At 48.5% G+C, this 19,662-nt stretch overlaps 1 protein-coding gene and 1 long non-coding RNA gene across 5 annotated transcripts in view; one reads left to right on the forward strand and one right to left on the reverse strand.

Annotated features, from left to right (window-relative positions):
* The window catches only part of SCARA5 (scavenger receptor class A member 5), a 132,090-nt gene that overhangs the window by 106,133 nt on the left and 6,295 nt on the right, over nt 1–19,662 (reverse strand). The window lies entirely within an intron of this gene.
* LOC110256888 (uncharacterized) overlaps nt 16,376–19,662 on the forward strand; it is a 77,722-nt gene continuing 74,435 nt past the window's right edge. The window contains exon 1 of the long non-coding RNA XR_014828432.1: nt 16,376–16,861. This is a non-coding gene — a long non-coding RNA (uncharacterized LOC110256888). The remainder of the gene's footprint in view (nt 16,862–19,662) is intronic.

Genomic DNA, 19,662 nt, shown 5'->3' on the forward strand with positions numbered 1-19,662 from the left:
TAAAATATTGTTGATTTACAATGTTGTGCCAATTTCTGCTGTACAGCAAAGTGACTCAGATATATGTGTGTGTGTGTATATATATGAATTCCTTTCTTTTTAAAAATTATAGTTGATTTACAGTGTTGGGTCACTTTCTGCTGTATAGCATAGGGATCCAGTAATACATATCTACACATTTTATCCTCATATTATCCTCCATCATGTTCTATCCCAAGAGATTGGATGTAGTTCCCTGTGCTGTACAGTAGGACCTCATTGCTTATGCATTCTAAGTATAATACTTTGCATCCACCAACCCCAAACTCCCAGTCCATCCCACTCCTTCTCCTCTTCTCCCTGGCAACCACAAGTCTGTTCTCTATGTCTGTGAGTCTGCTTCTGTTCTGTAGATAGAGTTCTAATGGACCTTACAAATCATTTGGTCCAACCCCTTCCGTTTATAGGTAAAGGACGTCAAATGTTAGCAGTTAAACCCTGGGTGAGGACCGGACCCAGGTGCCCTGACTCCTGCTCATCTTTCGGCCGGACTTCTCCCTTGAGGGGCCCTTCTCAGATGGCTGGTGCAAAGACCAACAACCTCCACCTGCTCTGTCAGCTAACCATGGAGACGGAAGGAGGCTGTCTCGCCCTGATCCCTAGCATAGCAGGTAAGACTCGAGGGAGGGCAGTTTTTTTCAAAATAGACATGGCCCCATTAGGGTCATTCTCCACCCCCTGCCAAGGGGAGTGTTGCCAGCTGGAGCACATTACACGTGGAGGCAGGTGTGGGAGCCCGAAAAGGTGGACCACAGATGTTGAAATAATTGATCTTCAGAAAATATTTGTAAAGATGGTGTGATGTTTGCAATCCTTGGTAACTTTGGGTTTGTAGGGAGAGATCCTTTTCACCTCTCAGGTATTATCACCAGCTCCATGGCCTTCAAGAGGTTTGGTGACCACATAGGAAATGGCGGTGACCACAGTGGCTCCCTGGTTCTCAGAGGATATCGTTAAGTGAGGGATATTTTCCCACTCATTTACTCCATTTTATTGAAAATGTTGTTGTGAAAACAGCTAAGTAGAACTATTACATAATATTTCCATAAAACATTGGGTACAATTTGGAACACGTTGTCAAGAAACACAAATTCAATTACCACTTTCATCAAACCTTAAATGTTAGCAAATTTTGAGAACTTAACCTGATCTTTCTAAAGCACTCTAAATCTTTTCCAGAATTTTCTATGTCTTTCCACACACTAGGATCTATAACCTGTTTTGCTCCTAAATAGGCAGGCTTCTGGTAGCATTTTGTCTTTTTTTTCCACATGAGAGCCACTGGCTGTCCAGTTGCAGCTCATGAGAGCAAAGTTTCTTTCCTTCAAGGGTCAGAGAGGAGGCATAAGACTGTATATTACACAACTATTAGTATCATTATGGTGAAGGTTGTCCCAGCTCCGCTCTAAGCCCTGCTTCCTCTTGAGATGATGATGAGGATGATGGAAGCCCAGCAACTGGGAGGGGTCAGAGGATACACCTGCTGAAAGATATTATCCTCATGTTTATCCCAAACCCACCTTGAGCTTCTCTATTCATCGGCTTAGTGTGACCCTCTTCTTATTTCCCTTGAAAGTATAATTAGGTTCAGCCATATTCTGTTAACTGTTCCAGGTTCACTGGGATCTCATATTTTTTGTTTCTTATAAAAAGAAATTGGTCTTGGAGTTCCTGTCACGGCTCAGTGGTAATAAACCCAACTAGAATCCATAAGGTTGTGTGTTTGATCCCTGGCATTGCTCAGTGGATTAAGGATCAGGCATTGCCTTCAGCTGTGGTGTAGGTCAAAGACGTGGCTCGGATCTGGCATGGCGTAGGCTGGCAGCTGTAGCTCTGATTTGACCCCTAGTGTGGGAACCTCCATATGCCATGGGTGCAGCCCTAAAAAGACAAACAAAAACAAAAACAACAACAACAAAAAAAAACCTTGTTCTCTCAAAAAATGTTGATATAGGGAATACCCACTGTGGCACAGTGGGTTAAGAATCCTAGGATACTACTGCAGCAGCTTGGGTCACTTTGAAGGCGAGGGTTTGGTCCCTAGCCTGGCTAAAGCATCCAGTCTTGCTGCAGCTCCTTGGATTCAATCTCTGACCTGGGAACCTCCATATGCCATGTGTCTGGCCATTAAAAAAAAAGTTTATATATATGTGTGTGTGTATGTATATTTATATTTTTTCATGTAACTTTTAAAAAAATATATTACATTGTACACTTTATCTGTTTATTTATTTTCGGCCATGCCAGTGGGATGTGGAAATTCCTGGGCCCGGGATTGAACCTGAGCCACAGCAGTGGCAATGCTGGATCCTTAACCCACTAAGCCACCAGAGAACTCCTGTGTGTAACTTTTTATTGAGGCATAAGACATTACAATTTGCCTGAGGTGGAGACAGTCCATTTAGTAAGCTCAATGTCAATACAGTTAAAGATTAAGTGCAAACAATATGCATTCACAAATTGACTAGCGAGGCTGCTTCACAATTTATAAGGGGCCAGATTAGTGCTAATTGCCATTCAGTTTGAAATTTCTCACCTTGGGGAGGAAAACAAAACCATCAGGACCTCTTCCTACCTCTAGGAATGAAAACATTGCCCTAAACCAATCAGTCACAAGGGCAAGAGCTACTTTTCCATCACTCCCCCTAATTAGAACACCATCTCTTTATTGTTTAGTCTGTACCGACTTTCAATGTTGGCAGAACAGTAGGAGGAAAATCATACTGCAAAGGTGACTGCTAACTTGCACCTTGCTTTGTTGTTTGCATGCATGTTGCTAGTTTGTAACACAACAACTCATTGTAAGAGTGGCACAAACTGCAATGCTATGGTTCTATTTTTTGCCATCAAAAAAGAGCAGTTCCCAGAGTTCTTTTGCAGTGCAGTGGGTTAAGGATCCTACCTTGTCACAGCAGCAGTCTGGGTCGCTGCCGTGGCAAGGGTTCAGTCCCTGCCCCAGACACTTCCACATGCTGCAAGCACGGTTTCCCTCTACCTGAGGCTTCTCAGGTAGCAAGCCACCACTGGTGATGGGTCCCTTCTTCTGAGAGAGCTCTGTCCTTTTAGCAAGACTTGGTTCCTTTGTGCGTGAAACAAAATCTCTCCTCAGTAGAACATAACAAGGGGTTCAAATAGACATTTTCCACAAATAGTTAGACAAACAGAACTTCATTGAATGGTTCTGGCAAGATGGCTAGAGAATATGCTTATAAGGGAAAGAGGACAATTTATGGGAAAGACAAGTTATTAAGTCCACCCAAAACACATTTATTGACCTTTTAATGTAACATGGCAGCAGCATGTGAGCTGAGTAAACCACTCAAATTAGTTAAGCTAAGTGGAAGATTAAAAACACTCCAAAATGATGCAAGAATCAGTAAAAGCGGGGCAAAAAGCATGCTCATTTATTTGTTTTAAAAAAAAAAGTAAAAGTAATGAGCCATCAAGCCATGAAAAGATATAGAAGAAGCTTTAGTGCCTATTACTAAGTAAAGATGCTAAGTAAAGATGCCAACTACATGACATTCTGGAAAAGGCAAAACTATGGGGACAATAACAAGATCAGTGGTTGCTAGGGGTTGGGAGTGGGTAGGGACAAATAGGCGGAACACAGAGGACTTTTAGGGCATTAAAACTACTCTGTGTGACACTGTGTTGATGGACACGTGTCAGTATACATTTATCTAAATCCACAGAATGCACAACACCAAGAGTAACCCCTAATGTCAATGATGAACTTTGGATGACAATGACATATCAATGCAGGTTCATCAACTATAACAAACACACCTTTCTAGTGGGGGGTGTGGGTAGTGAGGGAGGCTGTGTAAGTGTAGGGGCAGGGAGTACTTGGGAACTGTCCTTTCCCCTTAATTTTGCTGTCAGCCTGAAACAGCTCTAAAAATCGGGCTCTTTTTAAAAAGTAAAAATTTTGATTTAGGGATTGTTGGGGTAAAAAGGCTAACAGACTCTTATTGGACACCCACTGTCCTACTGTGTAGCCAGCCTTCAGTAAGGCCCTGGATGACTCCTGCCCCCTTACATGGTCCCCTTCTGCAGTTTCTCCTGGACTTCAATAGAAAATGTCACAAGTGATGATGTGTCACTCCTGAGATGAGTCAAAAGACACTGCAGTTTCCTTCCTGTGAACTCTTTCTCTGTCTGGGAATATTCACTGTGGGTTGGGGGTGGGCGCAACCAGCCACTATGTCATGGATATCCTATGGAGAGGCTACATGCGAAGGAACTGAGGCCTCCAGCCACTAGTCACGTGCGTGAGTCTGGAAGCAGGTCCTCCAGCAAAACCAAGCCTTCAGATGAGTACACCATGGCTGAGATCTCGACAGCATTCTCATGAGGGACCCTGAGCCAGAATTCCCCAGCTAAGCTACTCTCAGATGTCTGCCAGATTGGATTATATGTATATACATATTTCTAAGCACATTTTTTGGATCTGAAAAAATAAAATCTCAGATTTCCTTGTACACCCATGGCTTCCTCAGATGCAGGGTGAGAAAATAATTTTTTGTTGTTTTAAGCTGCTAAGGTTTGGGGTAACTTGTTACACAACTATGGATGACTAATACACTGGGATAGACATCAGGAAATACTGAGCACAAGGCGCATGAGGGATCATTTCACATCGAACTTCCCAGCGTCTGGTCCAGGCACATAGTAGGCATTCAGAAAATATCTGTTAAATGAAAGATGAAGATTCAATCGCTGCCTCTCAGATGCTCACACCTGAAGGGAAGAAGACATATAAGCGGATACCTATTACACAGGAGTGAATGAAGTAGGAGTAGAAGGGTGAAGGGTGACACAGGCGATAGGTGGCACCACAGAGGCAGTGATTCATTCTGTGTCACCCCAGAGTCTGCCTGGAGGAGGCAGCACGAGGGCTTTGAAGGATAGGACTTGGTAGATGGGCTGTAATCAGTTATCTTTTTCTCCAGCTTTATCCCCTGATTGACAGCTATTAGAAAGTTGAAAACTGTGACTTTAAGAAGAAAACTTTCTTCCTCCATGTGAGAACAGTTCTGAGGAAAGGACCAGACAAGGCTGTCAGGTATTAAACATAGCCATTGTCTGCAGACACGGTCACACACAAAACCAAACCGAGGGGGAAAACGGCACCAATGGAGCAGAACAAAACCAAAACTCTTCCAAGATCCAGGAGAATCAAAGGAAAGGTTTTCCACCTTGCAGTGGCCTCCAAAAAGGGGGGCAGCGTCTCAGGAGATGAGGAAGCCAAGAGAAGGAGTCTAAGAGGCTTGCAGAGGACAAAGGCCACCAGAGAGCAAATAGGAACTAAAAAAATAGGTACAAAGTGACTTGCAGGCTGCATCCAGAATGCCAGGCTGGGAGATGTTTATCTCGGCGTGGCACTCTGCCTCCCAATGAATGGTGGTTTCCTAACCTCTAGACACACTGTCCGTGTGCAGCTTGCACAATTTTGCCAGAGCTGAGTATCCCAGGGCTATTATTTTATTTTATTTCTTTTTTGGCTGCACCATGGTATAAGGAGTTCCCCAGGCCAGGGATCAGATCTGAGCTGTGGTTGTGACCTACTCCCAGATCCTTAACCCATGGTGCCAGTCCAGGGATCAAACCTGTGTCCTAGAGCTGCAGAGATATCGCCAATCCCGTTGCACCACAGCAGTAACTCCTATTATTTTCTCTCTCACTCCACTTTAAAAATTTTTTATTTATTTATTTATTTATTTTTTTGCCTTTTCTAGGGCTGCTCCTGTGGCATATGGAGGTTCCCAGGCTAGGGGTCTAATCGGAGCTGTTGCTGCCGGCCTACGCCACAGCCACAGCAACACGGGACCCAAGCCACCTCTGTGACCTACACCACAGCTCACGGCAACGCCAGATCCTTAACCCACTGAGCAAGGCCAGGGATCGAACCTGCAACCTCATGGTTCCTAGTCAGATTCGTTAACCACTGAGCCATGATGGGAACTCCTAAAAATTTTTTTAATTCAAGTATAGTTGATTTACAATGTTGTATCACTCTGCTTAATTTTTATTTTATTTTTTTAGGGCCACACCCACAGCATAGGGAGGTTCCCAGGCTAGGGGTTGAATCAGAGCTGTAGCTGCTGACCTATACCACAGCCACAGCAACACCAGATCTGAGCTGTGTCTGTGAGCTACACCACAGCTCACTGCAACACTGGACCCTTAACCCACTGATCGAGGCCAGGGATAGAAACTGCGTCCTCATGGATCCTAGTCAGATTCGCTTCTGCTGAGCCATGATGGGAACTCCCACTCTGCTTTTTAAACTTAAATTTATGTAAGAAGGAAATTTTATAGCATCCTCTTAAGTGGAAAATTTGGGTCTTCCTATTTATTACATGAAAGTAAATACCTGAATATTCAAATAACAAATTCACACCCATTGGGAGTTCCCTTTGTGGTGCAGGGGAAACAAATCCGACTAGGAACCATAATGTCTCAGGTTCGATCCCTGGCCTTGCTCAGTGGGTTAAGGATCCGGTGTTGCCGTGAGCTGTGGTGTAGGTTACAGATGCGGCTCGGATCCCGAGTTGCTGTGGCTCTGGTGTAGGCCATTGGCTACAGCTCTGATTCGACCCCTAGCCTGGGAACCTCCATATGCTGTGGACGTGGCCCTAAAAAGCCAAAAAAAAAAAAAAAAAAATCACACCCACATGTCACTTAATGTCACCTTAAATACCATTGTATTGTAATAGAGTCACATTCTGGGAATCGTTGACTTTAGTAGAAGAAATTACTGTTCGAGGACAAGTTGCAGGAGAAAAGTTGATGCATTTCACAGAAGATTCACTTTACAGAGAAGCAAAACCAAACTTTTTAGATATTCAAGGTTAAGACTAATCTGGAAGGTGAAATGTTAAGGATTCAATACCATTGAAATAATGGCATCACCTTGCCCTCATCTCTGGCACTAGCCTCATTCTTCACAATTATCGACTTTCACTCCTCTGCCCCATCCTCTAAAGGTCCTCTGAGACTCACCCGTCTCCCTGCCCATCAGTCAGCATACAGCACAACCGAAGTAGTTTCCTTGTAAGAACAAAGACACATGGGAGTTTCCTGGTGGCTTAGCAGGTTAAGGACCTGGCATTGTCCCTGCTGTGGTGCAGGTTCGATTCCTGGCCCTGGAACTTCCACATACCATGGGTGGGGCCAAAAAAAGAACAAAGACATGTGTAAGCCATTTGGCTCTTACAATTGCCTTATGCAAACAGTTGACACATTTTTGTTGGCTGGAAAAAACCAACATTTTTGAGCAAAATTTTGGTCTGAAAAAATAAACAAAATCTTGACTTTCCTTGTTCACCTATGATTTGGAATTGCCACTTAGGGTCCAAATAGGTAAATGGTGGGAGCAAGTCCTTGGCCCTGAATCAACACTTCATCCTGGCTAAGGAGCATCATCATGCGTGAATCTTCTTAGATGTCTCCTGACCTGAGCCCCACCCCTGGACGTTCTGATTCCAGTTCAAAGATGAAGTCATACATCCATGGCATCGAGGTACACAGTTTTGGAGAAAGGCATTTGTCATGTCAAAACAACATGAAGACACATCATTGGAAAATCAATGAAAAATCTTATTATGATCAGAGCTTGGTTTAGTTTAAAAAAAAAAAAAACAGCAACAAAACGCCTTTGATTTCTCCTTAATGGGGCACATTTAAAATGGGGTTGTCTCAATCTATTTTATTATTCCCATAGGTTACAATGGTGAAGCCCTCATATATAGGACTGGGTCGCTTTGCTGTAGGGGAGAAACTGGCACAACACTGTAAATCAACTATATTTTAATAATTAAAAAAAAAACCTAAATAAAGAAAAAATTGTGAAGGCTTCTTTTGAATCATGGGAACAAGAGTACCCCTTAAAGAGCTTTTGCTAAAATACTGTGTGCTAAGGGTGGGGAGGTGCTTGGGAGCGAGGATTAAAGAACAGAAAAGGAAAGTTTCTCAGAAAACCACTCAGCCCAGGACAGTTGAGCTGAGGATGCACTGGGGGATGGTCCTTCAACGTCAGTGCCACCTTGGGGTGGAGCCTTGGCACCTCTGGGTCTTCGTTTCCCTGTACCGAATTAGGTGAGTGAGGGTCCCTGCTACTCTCACAAGGGACAGACATGGGTGTGGCGCTCTCTGGTGACAGATTCAAAGCCTGTCTCTGCCACACCTTGGCTGGAAGAGCATGAGAAAGCATTCTGAGTTGGCCCTTGCCTCGATTTAGCCTATCTTTGTCAAACTCATGTTTCAATTTCTTTTTACAATTTTTTTTTTGGTCTTTTTAGGCCCACACTGTGGCAAATGGAGGTTCCCAGGATAGGGGTCCAATCAGAGCTGTAGCTGCCAGGCTATGCCACAGCCACAGCAATGCCAGATCCAAGCCAAGTCTTCAATCTACAATGTAGCTCACGACAACCCCATAACCTTAACCCACTGAACAAGGTCAGGGATCGGACCTTCGTCCTCATGGATACTAGTAGGGTTCATTACCACTGAGCCACAATGGGAACTCCTCATTTCAATTTCTTTTTCTTTTTTCCTTTTTCAATTTTTTGATCATAATTTTAAGGCATGCTGGGAGTTATCTGCTTGAATTTATTTTCCTCCCATTAAAAAAAAATACTCATAAATTGCATCTGATAAAAGCGGGTGTTTATATCTTTTCAAAGAACCTGGGTCTAAGCAACATTAAAAAAAAAAAGGATGAAAAAAAGGATGAAATGATTCAATGGTCACCTGAGTTCTTCCAACAACAAACACGTGGTCATTTTCTTTCTTGTTCTCTTTGGTCCCACAGTTCATAAACAGCAGGTGAAGATAAGGTTTTATGGCTGGGAGGGACCTTGGACGCATCGAGGCTCGTGTTCTGCCCTCCCAAGGCTGACGTCATCGTCCTCACTCTGGTTACTCACCACTCTCGTCGTTCAGTGTAACAGGCAGCCCCAAATAACCTCTGTCTCTGAAGCTGCCATCATTTTCTGGCTTTAACGGGGACCTCTGTTTATTGGCCCTCAAGAAAGGGAAGGGGAGGGTATGGGACAGGGATAAAGAGCAGTTTCATCTGAATCTGGGAGGGTCCCAAACCACCAGTGGGGGTGAGGTGAACCCTAATCCCCTCTGCCTTTCAGGACTGCACACCTAAGTCTTCGAGGCAGACAGCCCAGTGAGGGCGCCAGACAAAGGAGGCTACGGTCTTTTACATGATCAGATGGGCTCCCATCTCTAAGAAAGGGAGAAGGGGTGGCGGGGGTGGAGTGGGGTGGCAGAGCTAATTCAATTTAGATATTATGATGACCTAGGACAGTTTCTCCAAGTACTTCCAGAGGTATTTTGTAATTTTGTAACTGTCCTGCAATATTTGTTATTTTTCCCAATCCCTATCTATTTCTCAAGTTACTCTGCTTAAAAATTCTTGAGAACAATCAGGGGCTTGTGTGCTTCTTTTTGCAGCAGGGGGACGGGACTCTGGCTGGTGTGCATATTATTTTGCAACCGGGGCTGAGGGATGGAGAGAGAAAGCCAGGAGGGAGGGGAGATGAGGGCAGGCAAGGTGAGCTAGCTGGTCATGACCTAGGAGGAAGGGAGGAGCCAAGGAGTCCCCAGGAAGAGGAAGTGGGCCCGGGGCTGGGGGAAGATGGCCGGGCTCAGATGGCCGGGCTCTTGCCCAACATGGGCAGCGCATGGATTGCAAGAATGCTGTCTCAATGTGGAGAGACCCTAAACACCAGCAGGCTCAGGGTTCTGCCTAAATTGGGGCCAAGAGGCCCTCCTCTGACAGAGTGGCTCTGGATCCCTCTCAAAAAAAGTCCCAATTTCTCCCCTGGAGCCTGGTCAGAGGAAATAAATCATCCAATGATATGTTTGCAATGTGGTGGCCAGGGCTCAGCTATTTCCATTTTAAAACCATTACTTTTTCCAGGCCATTAGCACAACCTCCTGCCCATCCCCTGGTCTGCCTTGGTTTGATGAATTGGTCCATTCTTGGGGCAGGAACGGGTACGTTTAATCTTCCCATCTCACTCCCCCAACTCCCAACCACCAGTTGAGTTGGAAAGGCCATCTGGGTGTCTGGTTTTGAAGACAGGAAGGCTAAGGTCCCAGGCCACGCCACCTGCCCAGGGTGGAGCTAGGACTGCCCCCGAAGACTCCAAGCTCCACAGCAGGGACCAGCACAGGCTGGGCCACAGAAGGGTGGCCCATGAATCTGAGCAAAGATTATGGTCTTCAGACCCACTGAACCTGTCCCCTCTGTCTCCAGGTAAAGCCTAGAACCAAGAGTTGTCATGTATAGAGCTTCATTGGGAAACGACCAGTGATGGCCTAGCGAATAATGGGAACGGAATGGCACTCCTCAGTCAATGAACAGAAATACATATTTGTCAAAGGTCAGCTTCCAAAAGGCAGGGTCTGTGATTCATTTTTGGCTCCCACAGGTCCTGGCATATAGCAGATGCTCAATGAGCATCTGTTGACTGTTTGTAGGTAGATGAGACTAATGAACAAAACACACATTTACTGGGCCCTCCACACCATTGTTTCGACTTTTGTAATAACCTTGTATTCTAGTCTCTGTAGTTGATGATTTGACCTCTGGGAGGCTTGCTAGCCCCTCCCAGCGCTAATCAATTCCTGGAGATAATAATGGTTTGCTTGGAAGCAAGAGTTTAGTATGCAAACCAACCAATCCCGAGCCCACAACACCTCCCTTATCCAGCTCTCACACTCCTGGCCACTAGCCCCCTGCCCTAATCACCCCAGGGCCAGGTATCAGACAGCCAGGGACAGCCCCACGCCCCAGAACCTGGAGAAATTATTCAAGCTATAAATACCAAGCTGGCTTCCTCTGTCTCAGCCAGTCCTTCCAAGGAAACCACCTTAGAGACCCTCAGCTTTGTTTTCCGATTACTCCTGCCTCCCGACCACCCCCCATCCGCAGCCTGTACGGGGACATGATGTGTCCCTTTCCTCTGGATCTGTGAGTGACAAACGATCTTTTCCCATGACAGTCGTCTCCTGATCTGGTGGCCACCACGTGCACGGATAATGATAAAACCTACACATCGAAATTGCTTTGGAATCTCCAACAATGGGAAGCAACAGAACCACAGCGGCCCCTCCCCCAGTACCTGTTCTGGTTGAGCGCTTAGATACATTAACCCTAAACACGACAACCATCGTGATGGGAAGTTTGATGATTCCTGTTTACCAGACAGTGGAGCTGAACCTCAGAGAGGTCAAGTGGCTTGCCCAAAGCAAGGGGCAGAGCTGGGAAGTTTTAGTCTTGTGAAAAGGAGGACGTGTGGGTCCGGAGAAGGGATACGGGTGGGTGTAATGGGAAAGTCAGAGGAAGGAGTCCCCAAGGACAGTTCTTGCATTCATTCAGTGGCCATTTTTGGAGCAAGATATGGTGGTTGAGACCACTGATTCATGGACTCCATCTCCACTGCCCATTTAGCCCTTTCATGAAAGGGTCAGCTCCCTCTCCTTCAAGCAGCCAGTCCCAAGACCAATGGAGCCAGCATCCTGGAGGAGCCCGGCTGTTTCAGGAACACCCAGGGGAGAACCCCAGGGCTGTTTGCTTTATCTCTGCTTTACCCTTCCCTGCCGCCACCTCTCTCAATAGGACTTTCGCAACACCAGGCTGCTGCTGCTGCTTTTTTTTTTTTTAAGGGCCACACCTGCAGCATATGTAGGTTCCCAGGCTAGGGGTTGAAGAGGAGCTGTAGTTGCTGGCCTACACCATAGCCACAGCAACATCAGATCCGAGTCACATCTACAACCTACACAACAGGTCACCGCAATGCTGGATCCTTAACCCACTGATTGAGGCCAGGGATTGAACCTGCATGCTCATGGATGCTAGTTAGATTTGTTTCCACTGAGCCACAACAGGAACACCCAGGGCTGCTTCTGCCTGCCATGAATATCTTGGATTATCTTGACTTGAACTCAGCCTCCAGTCAGATAGCAGGAAGCAGGAAGGCACCAGGGAGTAGGTGGGCTTCAGGACACTGCAGAAGACTGGGACCCTCCCAGGCCCCCATCAGCTCTGTGGCTGGGCCTTACATTAACCAGGATCTGTGTCTGCAGGGCAGGGGCCTGGCCAGCCCTACCTTGCTGGGCCCCCTCTTCGAAGCTGTGTTTGTATCTCCCCAGTCCTACTGCTGAGCTCTGCTCATGGAGGTCAGACTCCAGGCCAGAAGCTCCAGGAGGTGGCAAGGAGGGTGGAGGGAGGGACTCTGGGGAGGGTGGGGCCCTTCTCTGACCTAAAGTCCATAAAGGTTAGTGTCCCTTAAGATTAAGACCCCGTCATTGTGCTCGTGTCCAAATCTATTTGCATTTATATCTGTTTCCTGCCAGCGGCACCTCTTAGAATAATTCGTTCCATCTGTCTCCTGCGTTTTAGCCATTTATTCCCACGGCCCCACCCTAGCTTTGTCATCGGCCAGGATGTCTCCACCTCTGAAACCTGAGACTCCAAGAATCTGATCTCTTAGCCCCTCAGCACCTCCAGCCCAGTTCTTGAAAGTACCGGGTCTCTGGGGTCTGGAACTGCAGCCAACAGGGTGAGCTGTGCTAAAGGGGTGGGGCTTAAGGACCAGGCAGTTGAGGATTTGAATCCAGGCTCTGTCCCTGTCTTAGCTGGGTAACTTCGAGCAGTTTGCCTCACCTATGACTTCATCTTCTCATCCACAAACTGGGAATAAGAATATGTACTGAGGTGTAATGGAGACAATTTACAGAAGCCCAGAGCACAGCGCCTGCCTGCGCCAGGTGCTTCAAGGAGAGCCATTGTGTTAGGATCTCTTCTATGCATCACATTGTATCTTTATCACTTCTATTGGACACACACCATCCTCTCACCACCTCCAGGAATATCCCTGCCTCCATAAAAGCCAAAATAATTTACAGAGCTCTTGGTGCTCCAGGATGCTCCCCCACCTCCAACCCCTCCCCCAGCCCACACACCACAGTCCTGCTAGCAGTTCAGCCTTGAGACCAGCCTCTTAACCTCAATGAATCCTCCGTGCTGGTTTCTATTAGCCCCAAGCCTCCCCACCCGAACAGCCTTGTTTATCCTCCTTTAGCCCCATCTCCCTCTTCATCTGTGGAAACCTTCCCACTGTGGCCCCCATCCTCTAGGCCAGTCATCTGAAAAATCCCTCATTTCCCCAAACTCTGCATGAACATTTTTTTCTCCATCTTGTTTTAATTGCACCCAGCTTGCCTTTCGGTTTCAGGTGTGGACTTCTCTCTCTCATGTTCCTGCAACTGGCCTAAGGGAAGGTTCTTTGCTCTCGTCGCTACTTCCAGAACCTTCTCTCTCTCTTCTCGCTGAGCCTCACTCTCACATCACAGGGCTGCACACTTCCTGCCAGAGGACACACGTGCTCCCGCCTGCCCGTCTCTGGCTCACTGTCACCCTCTCCCAGACTCCAGGCCTAACTTCCTGATCTTCCCTCCTTTCCTGATTGCACACCTTCTTGATGCTCCTGAAATGTGGCCCCAAACGAGACAGGCTTGAAGTGCAAAATACACACCAGCATTTGAAGCTCAGCCTGAGTAAAAATGTCTAAATATCGCCATCATTTTTATGGTGATTATGTTAGGTAGGTTAGGATAGGGACTCTGACCCAGGTGATTCCAAACTGACCATTTATCGTTACCAAAAACAGGAGGCTTTCGATCAAACAATGAAGACACATGCGGATACCAGAGGCATGCCCTACGGAGCATCCCCTTATAACCTTTTTCCCATGCAAATAAGGCATCCTTGCCAGGAACCAATCAGAGGATCCAGCTGCAGCCAGGGCCAGCCCTGACCCAAGGCGGAGGCTCTCTCTGACGGTATAGAAAGAACCTGCGGTACACTGCTACCTGACTCTTGACTGTGATCTCGGAGGCAAACAGCAGGAGCAGGTTTTTCACCTGGGGTGATGGACTGGAACAGCTCATTAAAAAATCCCAGGCCAGAGCTGTTACACTAAGGTGTCAGTTCAGTTCAAGGGGAAATTCCCTTCGACCCAGAACTGCTCCCTTCCTGAGCTAATCGCTCCTGCCTGAAGAGACCGCTTGCCTTGGTCTGTGCACAGCAAGATCACTAGGTCTATTCCGGTGCTCCTGCAGCACCTCCCAGCGGGAACAACCTCCCACCAACCTGCCTCCATCCTTGTGCGACGAACCCACTGGCTCTATCCAGGTGCCATTACTGTGCTTCTCAGCCTGCACCTCCAAATCCTTGTTCTGTGTAGGCAAGGACTGAGGGAGATAGTGCAGAGCAGATGAACCTGACAATTACATATTAGATTCATGATATTTTAGATGCACTGGATTAAATATGTTCCTTATTTATTTATTTATTTTGTCTTTTGTATTTTTAGGGCGGCATCTGCGGCATATGGAGGTTCCCAGGCTAGGGGTCGAATCGGAGCTATTGCTGCCGGCCTATGCCACAACCACAGCAACTTGGAATCCAAGCCATGACTGCAACTTACACCAGAGCTCATGGCAACACCAGATCCTGAACCCACTGAGCGAGGCCAGGGATTGAACTCATATCCTCATGGATACTAGTTGGGTTCATTAAGCACTGAGCAATCATGGAAACTCCAAGTTGCTTATTTAAATTCATTTCATCTGTGTCTCTTTTGTGTGGCTACTAGAGACTGTCAAATTGCACATGTGGCTCACATTACACTTTGACTGGCCTTACCAATAATCGAGACCCTTTTTTCCTTTTTTGTTTTTTTTATTGAGGCCCTTTCTTAATTCTGAGTCCCAGGCGAGAGCCACCTCTCCCATCTCTGGTCCATCCTTCCCTTCCTGTCCAACTCATATTCCACGATTTACATTCTCCACTCTCTCCCACACCCTCTCCTCTCCAATCCTGCCCTGCCTTCCTCACACTCACTGGGCAACACTCAAACCCTGGTTAAATCTGTGCTATACTTCATCCACACGGCCCAGCATCGGTGGGAAAGGAAGGGCACTGCGTCCATACTCGTGACATTACAAGAGAACTTCCTTCTCACTGCCCTGCAGGGCCATCCCCATATGGAAAAAGAGAGACTATTATGGATGTTATGGATATCAAGTGTGGCTCCAGGTACCAGATGCCAGGGAGGCTGTGTGTGCCTGGCACCAAAGGCCAGCCTCCACTCAGGGACAATGAAGGGCACCCCTAGACTCTTCCGGTGGCCAACCTCAGGGATCTACCACCTCTGTTGGAGGTGGGGGATGAACAGACTCATACATGCCACAGAGAAAGCTGGCCTTGGGACCCAGCATATTCCTTGCAGATTCTACTACTTGGGGGATAGGACTAAAAGAACTTGATTTCCTTGAGCATCTAGGCTTCATGAGGACTCCCACTAACCACAGCTCTGCTTTCTTTTGCAGACAATTAGAACTATCTGGTTCTGGTAAAAACCAGTCTTAAGAAGAAGGTAAGAACATGTCCAGGCCAGGGGTCTCTGAGAAGAGGTATGGGTGCTTCCCAGGGGACCCTGGGCGGCAGCAGCTGCTCCTGTCTCCCCCATCCTTCTCCATTTCCCCAGGGTGTGCAGGGGACTGCCCTCCACAAACAGCAGGGAAGTGAAACAGGGTGTGTCAAGGGTGAACTGTGTCCAAGGTGCTTTACTCGGGTTATATCACAGGTCCTGAGAGCTGAGTAGCGTTATTCCATTTTGCAGATGGGGACATTGAGGAATAGAGGGTCAGGGCTCCAGTGAAACACAGCCCAGTTGAATTAGGGAACGTCACAGGATTTAATAAAGGGAATATGTGTTGAGGTGTGGCCAGGGGTTAAGACACCTACAAGGGCCAGAGTGGTGTCCTAGGGCTTGTAACCATCCCCTGTCCCAGGAGGGGAGCAGTCACTGGAGCTTGTTAAAGGAAAGCCCGTGTAGAGACGGTGGCTGGCTTACAAGGGGCTGTGACGTCAGGTGGAAGGACAGGAGCTGAGGAATAAACATGCCAAGCTCCCATCTTCATCCTTCCAGTTCAGCTCCCCACAAGCAGAGAGTGGTGAGCAGAGGCGGATGGGAGTGAAGGGGCAACGGATGACATGCCATGCTGAGCCCAGACCTGCCCAAGTTCAACTCCAGGTTCTTGGCACCTCCCAAGGCTGCCACCCTTTTATGAGGGATGGTCCCTGGGGCCAGAGAGACCCAGGATCCTGCTTGGTCACTAGCCCCAAGCAAGCCCGGAGTTAGCTGGTGGTGCCGAGGCCACGGCGGCACCGCACGAGTTAACATCTCGGCTCCCCTCCTGCTCCAGTGCCTGATTCTCCAACCTGCAGAGGGCGGGACCCTCTGTGAGGCCCCAGCCAGGGCCAGATCCTCCCAGGAAGTCACTCCCACCCTTGGGCTGCTGCCCTTGGCGCTCTGCGATGCCAGCAGAGCTGGGGAGATTTGATTAATGAGAAAGTGGATGTGGGGGTTCCCCTAAGAGAATCATTTAATTTTATGGGGGCAGGAACATAGGACTGGGGAGCTCTGGGCCCTCAACTCAGCAAGCCGCCCAGCTGCAGGCGTCCAGGCGTGGCCAGGACCATGTGTAACTCATTACCTTGGCCAGCCTCCCATCTGCGGCCGGTGGATGACGCCCGGAGTGTGGTGGAGGCCCGAGGCCACGGGCCGAGTGTGACTGCAATATTTTTCTGACACTAACACCTCTCTCTGGCCCTTGGAAAGGACTGCAGAGGAGCCAAACATCACCCACGCCCAGCCCTCCGCCTCCTGGTGCCAGACTGGAGAGGCTTCAGGGGTCCAGGCAGAAAGAGAAAGGCAGGACCCCAGAGGTGAGAGGGGAGGAAAGGCGTCAAGCCCAGCTGGGCCCCTGTGTGGGTGTCTGCTCAAAGGGAGGGGTCAGTGCGCACCGAGGTCAGAGGGGGCTCAGCTGGAGGACCTTGACGTTTGCGTTCCACCATGAGCCACCCTGGATGCCAGCGACACAGGTGAAAGCTGTGCTATTCCCCATGGGAGACCCAGAGCTGGGAGGCCCCTGCCCCGGGCGCCTCATTGTCCACAGTGGGGCTGTGGCGAGGGTGCTGGCAGCTCAGACAGAGGAAGAAGGCGGGGGTCCTGAGAGGTGGCCCAGCCAAAAAGGTGCAGAGGACAGAGAGGTCCTAAAGCCATCACTGTGGAGCAGGGGTGCATGGGAAAGAGCCCACAAGGGTGTGGGAAGTACCACGCGGGAGACAGCAAGGTGGCCTGTCCTGAAGGGCACGGGGAACCCAAGCGTGAATGGAAGGAGCCCCTCGGCTTCCTTCCCACCTGGTGCATGAAGAGAAGGGGGGGGGCGGAAGCCAAGCAGGAGGAGAAGGCTGGAGAGGTGAGCAGAGGAGGGGAGGGGAGGGAGTCTTCCATGCAGGATGGATGCATAACGCATTTATAGCTTAACGTCTTTAAACCCCTAGCTGCAGGAAAGCCTGAGTCACACCTTAATAGCTGGGTTGCAGTTGTGCAGCTTGGTCTCCCATCGCCCCACTTTCTTTTTTTTTTTTTTTTTTTTTTTTTTTTTTTTTTTTTTTTTTTTTTTTTTTGTCTTTTTGCTATTTCTTTGGGCCGCTCCCGCGGCATATGGAGGTTCCCAGGCTAGGGGTCTAATCGGAGCTGTAGCCACTGGCCTACGCCAGAGCCACAGCAACGCAGTATCCGAGCCGCGTCTGCAACCTACACCACAGCTCACGGCAACGCCGGATCGTTAACCCACTGAGCAAGGGCAGGGACCGAACCCGCAACCTCATGGTTCCTAGTCGGATTCGTTAACCACTGCGCCACGACGGGAACTCCCCATCGCCCCACTTTCAAGGGGAAAATCCTGGGAGGGACTTGGAGACACAGCTGACACTGTTTTAATTTACTCAGGGGCCCAAGGCGGGAAGAGTCTCCTTCCCTTTCCCCACTTCTGTCCCCTCCTGCTTTCCAGTCAACCTCCCTCCACCCTGCCCGCCCCACCCCTCTTTCCCCCTCCTGTTAGTCTCCAGAGATGAGGATCAAAGCCGAGAAATGCTGGGGAAACAGATCAAATCTGGCTTGAATTTCCCCATGTCAGAGCTCACCATTTTTCCTCTTAGAAACGAAAGGGAAGGGGGAAAAAAAATCAAACCAGAAACCCAGGAGCTTTTAGGTGGCTGTTTCATGTCAACACTCCAGTCTTTCTGGGGTCCTCCAGCCCCCTGACCCTGCGCCTGGCATCCAGGAATGAAGGGCGAAGGAGACCCAGACCATGTGGAAGTCAGGTTTGGAATTTATTTGTTCTGCCACCTTTAGATGTCAAGGGCCTCTGTGTTTGTTCATTCATTCATTCATTTATTCAACAAACACTTAGAAGCACCTGCTATGTGCCAGGCTGGCAGACATGGATGAACAGGTGTCTGCCCTCGTCCAGCCTGTGTTCTTCTGGTGAAGAACAGACAGTAAATGATAAACAAATAAATAAGAAGATGACACAGTGTGTTGAGGAGACTAGGGCTGTGGAAAAAAGGATAAGGAGAAGCAGGGGAAGGTGCCTGGGGAGCAGGGGGGACAGGAAGCCCTGATGGGGAGGAGAGGGGAGCTGGGCAGGTCTGGGGACAGGGTATGTCAGAGATGGCAGCCTTTTGCAGAGCAGAGGCCCCAGAGAGTGTGCCAGTCGTTCCCCTGTGAAGGTCAGAATCTCCAGGCCATGAGCAGTGCCTGGGTTTTTACTCTCATGGAGGTGGGAGCCTTGGCTGGGCTATGCTCCAACTTAGGTTTTAAAAGGACCACACCGCAAATGCAACAACCAAGTCTTTTTCTGTGCACAGAATTTTAGGACTGAACAGGACCTCAGAGACACCCCCTCTGCCCTCATGTGGCACTGAGACGAAGTCACTGAGGCCCAGAGAGAGGACATGCCTGGCAGGTCACACGCTGGGGTGGGAGGAGGGGTGAGTCAGCCCACATCTTCCAACTGCAGCCGCCCCCACTTCATGGGGTGCTGGGCCTCAGGGGACCCCCAGGACACTTGCTGGCCTGGCTCTAAAGCTGCCCTCCGACTAGATCTCCCCACAGCTAGGGTCACTGTTATTTTTCAGTCTTTCTGGTCCAAATGGACTTTTTAAGTCTCAGGTTCAGGAAAGAGGAGGTAAGATGAGGTCAAGGGAAGGGGGGACGATGCCCCATTGACACCCCCAGGCCGTTCCCCACTCCTGAGGTCCTCTGCCCTTCCCCCACTGACACCCCAGGTTGGCCCTTGTGGTCCTCCAGTTACCCCTCTGTGCGCTATCCCAGTTCTTTCCTGCCAAACCAGGCCTCCCTTCTGATGGGTCAATGGGTGGATCAAGGATGTGAAAGCCAGCTTGGCCTTTGCTGATGTGCTGGTGGGGACGTGCTGAGCACTGGTCAGCATCCAAGACCCCCGGGCCTTCCTCTCTTCCCAGGTTCATTAACTTGACAGAACCATTGGCCTGGCTCCATGCAGCTCAGCCTGTGATACCTTTCCCCACCTACCTCTTCTCTTACAAAACCATATTCAGTCTTTAAGACCTTTTTCAGAAAGACTTCACCCTGTCTGACTTTTTTTTTTTTTTTTTTTTTTTTTTTTTTTTTTTTGGCTATACCCAAGGCACATGGACAT

Source organism: Sus scrofa, chromosome 14 (assembly GCF_054392235.1).
Source record: "Sus scrofa isolate SSC_HxYL_T2T_F1_AM1 chromosome 14, Sscrofa_HxYL_maternal_Yorkshire_Landrace_v2.0, whole genome shotgun sequence".
NCBI lineage: Eukaryota > Metazoa > Chordata > Mammalia > Artiodactyla > Suidae > Sus > Sus scrofa.